The sequence below is a fragment of the Acinonyx jubatus genome, chromosome C1 (genome assembly GCF_027475565.1).
Source record: "Acinonyx jubatus isolate Ajub_Pintada_27869175 chromosome C1, VMU_Ajub_asm_v1.0, whole genome shotgun sequence".
Classification (NCBI taxonomy): Eukaryota; Metazoa; Chordata; class Mammalia; order Carnivora; family Felidae; genus Acinonyx; species Acinonyx jubatus.
The window spans coordinates 99184223-99198611 of record NC_069381.1 but is presented as its reverse complement, the minus strand read 5'-3'; the positions used below and the strand labels follow the sequence as shown (position 1 = coordinate 99198611).

The following is a 14389-nucleotide window of genomic DNA, read 5'->3' as shown; positions in this document are numbered from 1 at the left end:
CAAGCCTAAAACAAAAGAATTTGCCTGGCTCCATCATTAATCAAATGCATCTTGTACATGAAAGTTCTTGTGGGCTTCTGCCAGAGGGAAATGTCAAACACATGGTCACAGGCCATTTTTACCCCCAGGAAAGCATGGAAGGAACTATGTCAGGAAATACAAACCCATTTCCAGGAAAGTTTACCTTCTGGCCTTGTCCCCTTCCCCTGGCTCTGGATGTTGTTTCAGGGACTCTGAAAAGGAAAGCGAGGCAGCCATGAGCCATCCCAAGCCAGAGGGAGCAGATGGCCTGGCATTCTGGGAACATTCTAGGCATAGTCCTTAAAGAACTACCACAGAAACAAGGGACAGTTCCAGGAAAACAAGGAGTTGTAACTACTCATGGCTTAGGCACACTAGACCAACAAAGAGGTCCCAAGAGCAGAGCAGACTTGCTGGAGTCAGGGTGGAGGAGACAGTTGGCTTCTCCTGCACACAAATCAGTTCGATCATCCCTGCCTTGTTGGACATGATCACTGCTCCCTCCCAAAGACACCCCTTGGGTCTGCAGGCTGATGTCTACTTGTAGCTCTAGTGTTTAGGAACAGGCTTGAAATGTTTCAGAAAAGAAAGGGAATGGACATCCAATCATCATCCCACTAACAGTTTTGTCCAAAGTGCTCTTTTACAGGCTTCATATCTTTGTTCATGCTTTTCCTTCCTGGGATGTTCTCTGCCTTCTGTTCTGTTGAACTCCTACTTTTTTTTTCCCTAGGGTTATCTCAAGTGCTACTTCTTTCATGAGGCTTTGCTGGATTCTTTCAGTTCCACGTGACCTCTCCTCTCTTGGCATTTTAAATTCTCTTACAGCAATGTTTTACCTTCTATTACAGCATTTTGTGCATGCCTTTCCTTTTCAAAAATTAAATTCTAAGTATCTTATGGAGATCAATCTTACTTTATTCTTTGTTTAAGTTTATTTGTTTATCTTGAGGAGAGACAGAGCGCGTGTGCACAAGCAAGGGACGGGCAGATAGAGAGGGAGAGAGAGAATCCGAAGCAGACTCCATCCTGTCAACTCAGAGCCCGACTTGGGGCTTGATCTCACAACGGTGAGATCATGACGCAAGCCAAAACCAAGAGTTGGAGGCTTAACCAACTGAGTCACCACACAGGCACGCTGAGTCTTATTCTTTACATCCTGCCCCCAAAGTAGGATGCATTTCCCCCCCCCAACCGCCGTGTGTTTACACACAATAGGATTAAAAAAGCTTGGGGGAATGGAGTTGAGTAAACAATGTTTACTCAGTGATAAAGGTCAGAACCCTCCCGTCTCCACATTGGGCACTGGCAAGGTCTCTCCCATAGTCTCTGGAGTCAACAATGTCTCTTTCTGTCCCATTAAACTAGAAAATTAAATTCACACTCAGTGATGCCTAATTCACCCTGAATTGTTGAGAAATAAGCAGTTCCACCTAAGTGAATTTTCCAGATCACTGGAGATTATTTATTAGAATCCAAAATTTTAGAAGCGATTTACAAAGCATGCTTTCCTAAAGGCATTTTGAATATCTCTGGAGACGTCCAAAAGAAATGGGTTATAGTGGTTGTATCAATAGAGGATTACTTGGAGATTAGGAATAGAGGTATAAGAAAACGACTATCCACTATGTACCCTTTTGTACTTTTTGAATTTTGAATGATGTACATCTATTACCTATTAATTTAAAACTAATGGCATGCTTCCTTACTTCCTTAAATATGGTTGCCAAGGCCAATTTAACGTTTCTTTCTGAATCAAGGTCCAAGATCACCGTTATCAACATTATTTATTGTTTTGTTCCTAAATAGAATTATTCCAACAATGGATATTAAAGTGACCCAGAATTATCTTCCCCTATACAAAATGGCTCCAAAACTTCTAAGCCTCCAGAGGTTTTGGGTTTGGTTTATTTTTTAGATTCTCTGTCTCTTCCCTGGCAGCCAACACTTTTTGTTGTTATTATAGTGACTGCTTATAGCAACCACCGCACCCTCCCCCTTCTTATTTGCTCATTTGTTCTGATGTGAATTGGAAGTCAAATGATCTCAGATGATAAGTAGGATTCAAGTGAAGAGGGGAAGAAGAGAATTCCAGGAGTTTTTAAAAAATGTGATCAGCTATGTGGGCTATAGTTTTACTAAAGTGGATTGGGCTAGATGGCATTCTAATCTAACACCAGATTTACCCCTCTCTCACTCAAAATGATACAGTGCTGAGCCTTCAGACAGCAGGCCCTTGTGCTGGGCAAGCCTTTGGAACACCTGGTTCCATAATGCTGGAGACAATGCCTCCTAAAGCTAGAGACTACCTGTATCTTGCAGTCCGTGGAGGACATAGGAAAACTACTAAGATAATAACCTAGGAACCCAGAAAGCGATGAAGATTGTTGTCATTCAATACGTGAACTTCATTACGTCTTTTCTGGCCAGCCTGTGGTATTTCTGATTATTTCTAGGTTTTTAGGTTCTTATGTGTGTTTTGCTGTGTTCTAGATACCAAAGATACTAGATAAGTGGCTTCTAGGTAAGTAAAGTTACTCATCAATACCATCATTAAATTTTTTTTCTTTCTGTCTGAGGGAGGTTAAAAAAAGAAAAGAAAAAAACCTGGCCAATTAACTGGCAACAGAAATGTAAGCAACAATAGCTCTAAATCAGGTTAAAACACCCCTTCATTGAAGCTCAGATCTGTCACCAAGAAGGCGGAGTCCTGAGCCTCACCATTCTGGGTTGAAGTATAAAAAGTTTGAAAAATCACTGGAAAACTACAAAGAGAGTTGAAAATCAAGGGCAGAGAATGAGAAGAGGCCATAAATATGGTGTGAATGTTCAAAAAAGAAAGCAAAAGAAAGCTAATTGTGGAAATTACTAGCCAGTAAATTGGATAGTCACAGTAATAAAACAGATGTTAACAGTGAAAATCCATCAACATCTGGAAAGGATAAAGTCACAAAGGATTTATGGAAAGGAGCAAGTTCAAGAGACTTGGGCAGAGGGGAAAAACAGAGCGAGGCCAGGTCTTTAGTAAAGGATTTGGAACTTGGGTAAAGGCTTTTGCTCAGCCTGACACGCCATTGCTACTCTGAGGCCAGATCAGATTGTTTTGGATGAGAACGTGGTCACATGGACTCAATAACTGGCTGAGAGATCATAAATGAAGGATAATGATATAAATACCCAGAAAGAGCTCCAGTGAGGGGAACGGGGCGCTGAGGGCACTTCCCCAGAGAGCAAGGTCAGGTCTGGTTTTATTTAACATCTTTGCTAATGATTTGAAAGCAGGAACAAACAAATGTCAAGAAAATGTGCAAAGCCCATCAGCTAGAGACAAGGTACACACACCAACCAGTGAGGAGTTCACCTAACAGGACTGAGAGCAATTATCAAAGGGAGCTGGAAATAACTCAGGCCAGGGCAGCCTAGAAAAATGATCTGAAACGAAAGCCAATCACTTTTTGAGGTTGGGTGGGGAAGGGTGGTGGGTAGGGAGAAGGGGGATCGGAGAGACAGAGTAGGAAATAAGCATGGCCAAAAGCAGTCTGAAGGGACAAATAATGCGTAGCAGCATAACAGGGGAATGAAGGCCCAACAGCACAGAGGTCCAGTTTTGAAGTTTGTAAATATACGGCTGTGGTTCGACAGATGTGAAATGATAAGTGACCCATTTATTCAGGGTTAGAGGAGAGAGAAGCAGAGGTGGGAGGATCGGACTTCAGACATTTACCCAGAGCGTGCAAGCCCTAAGGGTGCACCTCTCTGCACTCCTGGATCTTGGCTCCTAGAATGTTGGAAGTCCCATAAGCTAATACAGATCCTCCTTGATGTACCATGCTGCATAGTAGATGCTCAGCGATTGTGGGACAAATGCAGGAAGCCCCGTGGAATTCTTAATGTATCTGTGGTCATTAAGTGAAAATGGGGCGAGGGTTGCTGCTAAGGACCCCTCCAGCTTTGAGACTGGGGAATTCTGTGATTGGAAGAAAAACACAGATCCGGGAGCAGCCAGATGTTTAAGCAAACAGTGACAACTGTCCCAGATTCTGCTCTGGGTCCTGGCCTGGCCCATCCCTGCTTGTGAAAATGGAACTGAGATACATCTACTCCTCTTCCTGATTCTGCCACTCCCGTTCCTGACCGTGGCTAAGTGACTGGTCACCTATGACCAAACTTTACTTTCTTGTATTCTGTACCTGCCCCCACCGTGTTCTAGCTCTGTTCAAGACCCTGATTGGATTCATGAGGGCTCTTTTTGCTTTCCCTGTTTAACTCCAAATTGGTATCTCAGAGAAAAGACCCAAGCCTCTCATGTTGATATGAAACACTAAATCCCCCTGTATGTCAACATCCATTGTGTAACTATTTCACTAGACTGCCTAGACCAGGGCTTTTCGAACTTTAATGTGCATAAAATCTTATGGGAGGGGAGATTACGCATTTCTAACAAGATCCCAGATAATGCCAATGTAGATAAATAGACCATATGTTTGAAAAGCAAAACAGGGCACCTGGGTGGCTCAGTCAGTTAAGCATCGACTCTTGATTTGGGCTCAGGTCGTATTCTCACAGTCGTGAGATTGTGAGATCAAGCCCCACATTGGGCTCTGCACTGACAGTGTGAAGGCTCCTTGGGATTCTCTGTCTCCCTCTCTCTCTCTGCCCCTCCCCTGATCTCTCGCTCTCTCTCTCAAGTAAAACTTAAAAAAAAAAAAAGAAAAGAAAAAGAAAGCAAGACTTCACAGTAGCAGTGTCCAATAGAACTTTCTGCAATGATAGAAAAGTTCTCTATCTGCACTGTGCAATACACTAACCACCTAGCCATATGTGCCTATCGAATACTAGCATGACGTGTGAACTTTTTAATTTTATTTCATTTAAATTAATTTATTTTTGATTTTGTTAATGTTTATTTTTGAGAGAGAGACAGCACGAGTGGGGGAGAGGCAGAGAGAGAGGGAGACACAGAATCTGAAGCAGGCTGCAGGCTCTGAGCCATCAGCACAGAGCCTGATGTGGGGCTCAAACTCACAAACCATGAGATCATGACCTGATCCAAAGTCAGATGCTTAACCGACTGAGCCACCCAGGCGTGCCTCATTTAAGTGAATTTAAATTTAAATAGCTACATGTAGTCAGTGGCTACATATTGGACAGCACAACTCTAAAGAAATTCAGATGTAAGTAAAATTTTGAGATGTCTGTAGAATGGCAGGTCATGATTTACCTTCTCACAATAAACCACCAATCATACAGGCATCTGGGCTGCATAATACTGCACATTCAGCTGGTCTACAGCCAATTTGACCAGAAATAACATATGAACATATCTATTACCCTCCAAAGTCTTGCACCCTTTGTAATCTTTCATTCCTGCACTGCTCTCCTCTCAGTCATCAATAGGCAATCATAAGCTGCTCTCTGTCACTATACATTAGTTTGCACCTCCTAGAATTTTATATAAATGAAAACATAGGGGCGCCTGGGTGGCTCAGTCGGTTGAGCGTCCAACTTCAGCTCAGGTCATGGATCTCACGGTTCGTAAGTTCGAGCCACGCATCAGGCTCTGTGCTGACAGCTCGGAGCCTGGAGCCTGCTTCCACTTCTGTGTCTCCCTCTTTCTCTGTCCCTCTCCCCCTCATGCTCTCTTGCTCTCAAAAATAAATAAACATTAAAAAAAAATTTTTTTTAAAAGAAAGAAAGCACAAATGCAGTATTTTATTTGCTCACCTGGCTTCTTTTACTCAGCATCATTATTTTAAGATTTATCCATATTGTTGTGTGTATCGATAGTACCTTTTTTTTTTTTTCTGAATGGTGTACCACAATTTGTTTATCCATTCATCTATGAATGGCATTTCAATTGTTTCCATTTTTGACTATGGCAAACAATGCTGCTATGAACATTTTTGTACAAGTCTTGTATGGACATATACCTGCATTTCTCTTTGGTAAATACCTAGGAGTGTGATAACTGGATCATATGTGGGTATGTATTTAAATCTTTAAGAAACTTACCACAGGTGTACCATTTTACATTCCAACAAGCAGTATATGAGAGTTCCAGTTCCTCCATATGCTAATCAACAAATGATATGGTCAGACTTTTAAATTTTAGCATTTTAATATGGGAGCAATGGTATCTCATTGTGGTTTTAATTTGCATTTTCTAATGATTATTGATCTAAAGTATATTTTCATGTACTTATTTGTCATCTATAGATCTTCTTTGCTGAGCTGTTCAATTTTTTCACTTATTTTTCCTTTTTTCCTATTTTTCTTTCTGTATTTATTTCTTTTTTCTTCTTCCCTTTTTTTTTTTTTTTTGTTGTTGAATTTTAAGAGCGTGTCACATGTTCTGGATCAAGTACTTTTTCAGATATGAGATTTGCAGATATTTTCTCCCACTCTGTGATTTGTTTCTTCCTTCTCTTAAAAGTGTCTTTTGAAGAGAAAATTCATTTTGACTATACCCAAGTAATCAATTATTTCTTTTCTTAAGCTAAGAACTTGATCTTTGTATATTGATCTTGTATGTTACATCCTTGATAAACTCATTAATTTTAGTAGCTTTTTGTGGATTTCATCAGATATTCTCCATAGATAATTATGCCATCTGCAAATAAAGATAGCTTTGTACTTCTTCCTTTCCAATCTGAGTGCCTTTTATTCCTTTTCATTGCCTTATTACACCAATTAGAACCTCAAATACAACATTGAATAGGAATGATGAAAAGGGCAAAATCTTGTCTTGTTTCTGATCTTAAGAGAAAGCATTCAGTCTTTCGCTATTGAGTGTGATGTTAGCTATTGGTTTATCATACATGTCCCATATTTTGTTGAGGAAGTTTCCTTCTATTCCTAGCTGCTGAGACTTTTTATCAGGAATGGATGTTGGATTTTTTCAAATGTTTTTTCTGCACCTATTGAGATAATCATGTGGATTTTCTCTTTTAACTCTGTTAGTATGGTTAGTTACATTGACTGATTTTCAAATATTAAACCAATCCTGCGTTCCTGGGATAAACTGGTCATGCTCTATTATCCATTTTATATATTGTTGGATTATATATAATCATTGGATTATATATCGTAGGATGTTGATCTATAGTTTTTCTTTTCTTGTAATATCTTCAGTTTAGGTATCAAGGTAATGCTGACTTGATAGAATAAATTGGAAAGTATTCCCTTCCCTTCACCTTTCTGGAAGAGTTTTCATGGAATTGATACTATGTCCTTATATGTTTGATAGATTCCCCTCAGTAATGTTTTCTTCTTAGCCTTGACTTTTCTTTGTGGGAAAGTTTTCAATTATAAATTCAATTTCTTCAATAGATTTGGAATATTCAAGTTATCAATTTCTTTTTGAGTAAGGTTTGGTAGTTTGTATCTTTCAAGAAATTTGTCCACTTCATGTAAGTTATCAGGTTTTGTTTTTTTTGTTTTTTTTTTTGTTTTTTTGTTTTTTTGGCCTAAAGTTGTTTAAAGAATTTCTTTATTATTTTTTAAATATCTGTAGAATCAATAGTGATATATTCTTTATCATTCTGATATTGGTGATTTGTTTCTTGTCAATTTTCTGATCAGTTTGGCTAGAGGTTTATCACTTTTATTGAGTTGTTTTCTTCCTTAGACTTGGGTTCTGGGGGCAATGTCAACATTTTTATTAAACAAATGAACAGAACACTTTGAATCTGTTTGAATATCAACCAGAAAAAATGTCTAGTCTTTATGGTTATGCATGACCACCTTCTCCTTACCAGCCCTAACCCAGTCCCACACAGCTTCCCCAAAGGCAGGTTCAGGAATCCATGACAGAAGTTTTTCCATAATAATCCTCTGTCAAACCAATTAAATAGCATTGCTCTCTGGCAAGGAGGTGGTCAAAAGGAACGTATCACAGTTCTGCCCTCACGGGTCAACATCAACTCTCATTCCTACTTGACATAAGCCACTGGGAGTAAATGGGGTGTAGGTACAACAGAAACACTTCCCAGAGCTGTAGCCACAGAAAAGCAAGAATGCCAGGCTCCGGAGTGGTAAACTGAAGAGGAGTCAACGTCATCCATTTGTTATACATTTTGTTACCTATTATTTTGTAAGACTACAGGTTAAGCAGAAAAGACTGGGTAATTCTTAACACTGGAAGTCAAGATGAGATGGAAAAGACATAGAACATGTGGAACATGAACTTTACCCTGTGGGCAATGGGCAGTTCTCACCAAAGTTTTTCACCTGAGGGGTTTTGGTATCCAATCTTGGTTTTGTTTCAGAAAGATTTTTCTGGGGGGCAATGTGGAGGACGGACTTGATGAGGCCCAGACTAAAAATGGAAGACTATTTAGGAGGATATTGGGTCAGATTTGGACCACAGGGGTAGCAACGGGAGACTCATTAAGTATAATGTGATGGTGAAGGGTGGGGAGAAAGGAAGGCATGGAGGCTGTCCTATTGCTTAGGCCCTTGCTGGAAGAACTTCACAGAACTACAAAAATACATTCCACCAAAGCCACACTAAATGTTTCCCCAATTCCACCTCCACTTAGCTGGGCCCCCTGAATCTTCACAGTCATACTAAAGTCATCTGTCATGAGGGCAAGCGTGACGGAGGGTGAGTTAGAGTGGACGAGATGGGAGTTCATCTGGTTCTGTTAAGTCATCTTACTCTCACAAATTCTGTGAAAACATTTCAGCACGAGAGAGCATTACAGGGCTCTCTCAAGAACACCTTGTAAGAGATTCGTGCTAGTGGGGAGCCTTGAAGCATAAGTTTCATGAGCATAATGATAAATCTGTTTTGCCTGGATCATTACAATTGCTTGCTAACTGGCTTCCCCCTTCCACTCTTTTCTCATTCCTCCCAACCCATTTCCACATGGCAGCAAGAGTTATATTAAAAGATAAACCTATTTGTGTCCTTCCTTGAATGAAAATTCCTCAATGGCTTCCCATTGCACTTAGAAGAAAAAAAATCCCAATTTCTCACCATGGTTTAGAATGCCCTGGCTTGAGGTAATTCCTCTCTAACCTCTTCTCATGCACAGATCCAGACACACAGATCTCATTTAATTTCTCTAACACGCTAAGAACTTCCTTTCTTAGGGGCTTTGTCCATCACACTTTTCTTCTTGAAATGTTCTAACCCTATGTAGTGGACATTGTAGATGTCTCTTCAATATCCTTTGTCCTCTTTCCCAGGGCATGGCAGCCTCCATGGTAAGGGTGGGCTCTGCTTGGTTTAAGCTAATCAGGGTTAACCCATCCCTCTTGCTATAAGTAGGTCTAAAACAAACCTAACCTGGCATTCTTATGACCACAGAGTATGGTTCAAGGATAGTCCAAATAATGTAAAACTCAAGACTTTCATTCTGTATTTGTCAAGCGGTGCTTTCTCTTTCCCCCAGATGTGAAAAAAGAAGCATATAGCCTAGTGGCTGCTAGTGGACAACTTGCAACTAGCCTGTGGTCAAAACAGACACATGGAAGAGAGCAGAGCCAAAGGTATTACAGACAAATGGAGTCGGAGCCCTGATCAAATGGATCCTGAAAGCATAATGCCTTGGGAGTTGTCAGTTATGTGAACCAAAGCATTTCCCTTTATTGTTTAAGCCAGTTTGGGTTAATTTAAATGACTAATGATGTTGTTTTGCAAAAATTAAATTGTCACTGGCAACACAAACATGTTAATTACTGCTATGGTGTCAGTGTTTTTGCATTCAACATGCCTTTATTACTATGCTTTATTATCTTATTACTGTACACTTCTACTCTGTTTTGTTTTGTTTTTTTTCTATTTAGGCTACTGTGAAAGTTGTTGTTACAGTGGTTGTTACAGTGGGCACTCAGCTTTCAGTGGTGACAAGGCTTCATTTATGCATTAAATCCACTTCTCTTTTCTTAACAGCAATTCAAGGTGGACTCTATGGAGCCTCTGATTTGTGTGTAAACACAGACACAGACGTGGGCACCAAAATCCTACGTGTACTTGGCCATAAGGAGCCATCGTGGTGACTCAGAATATGCTTATATCAATGTATTAAATTATCGACAAAATAAACGCAATTGAAAATCCTTAGGGAGAACTCATGTACCCTCAAGAGGACTCCAGCGGTCTGAAGCATGCAGGATTCGGAATCAGAGACCTGAGATTGAGCCCTGGCTCCCTGCTTCCTGCTCTGTGACCTTGCACAAAGATTTACCTTCTCTGGACCCTCAGTTTCCTCGTCTCTAAAAGGGAGATGGAATTCACCTGAATTCACTTCGCTCACATGAAGTATCTGCTGTGAGCCAGGACTCCAGTGCTTTCCTTCCTCACCTAAAAGAGTTGTTTTAGGGATCAAATGAGATTACTTAGGAGGAAGCGTTGCACAAAACGCAAGCTCAGTACAGTTGTTAGTTATTTTGTTCTCTTGCACTTTCTTCCCTTCTGAGCCAGAGGAGCCCCTCTGCACTTTGTAGAAATCTGTCTCCAAGGTACTTCTCACACCTCCCCCCTGAGTTCTCATCATACCTTCTATAAATCTAATAGGTCTCTCACTGTCTGTTTACCTGGCTCTCTCCTCCCTGGCCAAGAGATGGGTGAGGTCAGGGCTAGGGCCCAGCACGGCGCCTGACACACAGGAGGTAAACAAAATGAATGTTTGTTAGTGGAGAGCCCTGAAGGCTGTAGGTAGGGAAGACGAGGCCCAAGAGGCCAGGACAAAGAATTCAGACATGCCTTCCCCGCTCGATTTTGTCTGAGCCTGGCTCTTTTGACACCTCCATTTCTGGCCTCCACCACAACTCACATGTCAGTCCACCTAAAAACGCACCGACGGTGACAGCACAAGCAAGCCATGAGTTTGTTCTGAAAACTGGGACCAAGTCAGGGCTTTGCGGCTCCAAGAGCCTTTTGGAGAGTGACTGGGGAATTTGATGCTGCTTTCACATTTGGTGCCACCAGTCCCTGTCCCAAGGTCCAGCACAGTGACGGGTGTGGCTCCCTGGCTCTTTGCAGGGCCCTTGACGGGGTGTGCTCCTGGGCTGGCTTTATCAACTGAGAGAAGAGGGCCAGAGGACTGGGTTAGCAGCAGCTATGCCAGGAAAGGAGGATGGGTAGGAGGTGCAGAAAGGGCTAGATTTCCTGAATCTCATTGGCCTGCTCCCCGAACCAGGGTGGGGTAGGGTGGAGCAGCTATTCCACAGAGAGCAGCTATTCCACACTTTGCCGAGCCCAGATAGCAGGTCCGTGAGAACCGCTTAATTGTCCACAGGGAGAGGACGTCTCACTCTGGCAGAAGACGTAAGCTAACCAGAATCAGCCCCCATCCTCTCCTCCCTTCTCCCCTCCCTCTGTGAATTCAGTTTGATGGGTACAAGATGAGGTGCCAGGGCTTTGATCCCGGGACAGGCTGCCCAGCCTCGAGTATGGGACATTCAGAAAGAGTTCAAGGCATGTTTTGTTTTGGGACTCGGAAAGGGAGTTCTTCTGTGAGCCCACCTTGGCCAGGGTACGAAATGCCTCATTCAGGGCTCAACTGTAGCAACGCCTTTTTTTCTCAGTCTGATAGGATATGAAGACCAAAATTTAGGCTCAACCTTGTAATCCTCTCTCCAAAATCGTTGTTGTTTACTATACAGATTTTCTCCTCTCACCACCTTTACTGTCTGGTTCCTGTTATCTTTTGACTGTGTCAGTCATATTAGTCTTATTATTCCTATGATTTGTATCGTAAAAATCCATCTGGCATTAGCTACTAGGTATAAAACAGTCAGATCAAGGTCAGATCTGTTCTTGTTAACCTAGATATACTTCTGCCTTATCAAAAATGCTCCTTATGATTTTTATAACCAAAAGGTTTTGACTCTAAATACAGTTTTAAGAATTAAAAGTCATTTAAATTGCAAACATCAAACATAGATATGTATTTTTGCAAATATATTTGCAAAACATATAATATACGCCAGCACCACAGAGTAGGCCCACCCCTACACACAGTGACGTATGAATTTTAACCAGGACAGTTGAGTGTGTGGCTTTGTCACAGTACAGATTGAAACCAGATGGGCTTCTGAAACATGTTGCATGTAAATGGTTGGCCTGAACAGAGAATTCTATTTGAATGCACTTTTTTTGGACATTCAGCAGCTGACAGGTGTTTTCAATGGCCTCAAGCCTTGTCTCTGGCTATTCTCCTTTGCCTGTGGCCACGGGGCTCCCCCACCCCCATCCATTCCTCAGAAAGCGTACGGCTGAAGAGTCCTCTCCCCTCTCTTTCATAGGGTGGTTCCCTGAAGGATACAGTCTCTGTCCATCCCCAGAACGCCACTAGCCACTTTTTTTCACTGCTAATGTTGCATCCACATGACTCCTGAAACAATGCTACGGGCACCAGTGACAGTCACAACAAGGTTTATTGCAATGAGAGGCAAGGCCGACGGATCGGGACCGACACTATTGATCAGAGTGCAGCCTCGAACAGCCGGGGTACAGAGTTTTTATAGCCGACCACATCGTCTTATCATCACCTGGGAACAGAACAAAGGAACAGTTCCCAGATGGGGGTGGAAATAGTTCCAACCTTCTGCCGTTAAGCCGCAACCAGTTGACCTCCTTGACCTTGCCTCCGGTGCCATTTTTTCAAAGTTCTCAACATGCCCTTGCCCCAATCCAATCAAACACTAATCCAGTTGATTTTCCTTGAACTTTTGTTCCCTTGATTGATAGGACAAGGCTGTTATCTCTTAACCTATAGTGTCAAAACAAAGCTGTTATTTCTCAAGGCTACAGGTTAGCCCTACACTACAATTTAACCCTGACACTAAGAAACAGGTTTGAAGGCTAGGCTGCTGGGGCAGGGGAGGGGGGGAGAATATAGCTTCTTCGTTTCTCTCTAGCTCCGCTACTTCCACGTTCTTTCTCTCTTAAACCATGACCACCGCACCAAAGCCTGGATGAGGATTTTAAGCACATTCCAGAGGCAGCCACCAAGTTGAGTGTCACTCAACTTACAGCACAAGCCTGCCAGAGCCTGAGGCTGTCAGGGGGTGTGAACTAGATCACACCCAACCTCGTGCTAGAGTCACAGAGCCCCAGTGCTCACAAACCCTGTGTTCCCAGAGAAGTCACTTGTCACTGTTTTGCACTCGCGTTTCCCCAACTCTAAAATCCATGGGAAAACGGAGATGACCCTTAGTCGGCCTCCAGATTCAAGACTCTCCAGGGAAACGTGGGCATTGGGCATGGCCACTAGGTGGCAGTACGTGGAAGGCCACGGGAGCTGGAGCCATTGACTGGCAGGAAGTGCTCTGAAATCCTTAGGGCCTCTGAGAGGCCCAGGTGCAGCCTGAGGGAAAAGCTGTGGAGATCACTCATTCAGCTTGTCCCCACATATTTACTGAGGACCAGCGTTTTGTCATCTTCTGCCCTTCCCCTGTCTGCACTTGGGGCTGGTCACGGGGACAGGTGTATACCCTTTCTCTTCCTTTTCCTGGCAAACTGCCACACGTTTGACTCAGCTGAATGAGGTCTCTTATGAAGCTTTCTCTGGAAAAACCCCTCTCACGTACTTCTCAGACAATGTTCATTGTTGTCACCATGTCTCCTCACCATCCTTAATCCACACCTTGATCATGCCACGTACCCCCGCAGAGTGATCATTCCCTTGCCTGGTTCCATTACTGGATTATAAAATCCATCTGTGTCTCCCCAGTGCCCAGCACGGGACTGGTGCAATGCCTGCTGCTCTATATTTGTTTTTCTGATGACTTAACTCACGAATAGGTTTGGGAAGACCAAATGAACCCCTTTATCCATGCCTTTGATCTTCTTTTTCCGTGATTCTTAGTAGTAAGCATTATGCCTTTCTTGATTTTGACAATCAAGCATGACTTTAGTGGGGCCCTAAGCTTGGAACTCTTGGTTCAAACAAAACCCTATGACAACCCAAAAGTGTAAAACAAATGAGAGTAGAGCTACTTGAGTTGAAGCTGCGATGGGATGGCCTGGAGCCTCTCGTCGTACCTTCACCCACTTCCGTGGCCAGGGAGCACCTCCTTAGAATCTGAGGGTTCTGTAAACATGGTTTGAACATGACTATCCTGGTGGTTATGTTATTTCTCTTTTTTTTTATATCCAGTTCACAGAAAGATGAATGACTGGGGAAGGACTGTGTTTCTTGGGGACAGGAAGCGTGTTCCCATCAACATACCTTTGCAAACAGTGCGCGCTCAATGGGTGTTTGATTAACTGAATTGTGTTGAGTTGAATTAAAATGACAGGTAGACTTAGAAGCCAAAAATTGCTTTCCAAGTTGGAGAGAAGAGGCCTTTCCTGGATTTTCCCCAAGGTAGACATGGGAAGGTAGCTAAGCAGATGGTTAGCCTGACAATCACC

The 14389-nt window shown here is 42.4% G+C and overlaps 1 long non-coding RNA gene across 2 annotated transcripts in view; it reads left to right on the top strand.

The window, feature by feature from the left end:
• Window positions 1-13837, top strand: part of LOC128313966 (uncharacterized) — a 59721-nt gene extending 45884 nt beyond the window's left edge. The window contains exons 3-4 of one of the 2 annotated variants that reach the window (XR_008295191.1): window positions 9420-9516; window positions 9920-13837. This is a non-coding gene — a long non-coding RNA (uncharacterized LOC128313966). Of the gene's footprint in view, window positions 1-9419; window positions 9695-9919 lie in introns of those variants that run through there. The other variant, XR_008295190.1, reaches the window with a different exon arrangement.
• The last annotated feature ends 552 nt before the right edge of the window (window positions 13838-14389 follow it).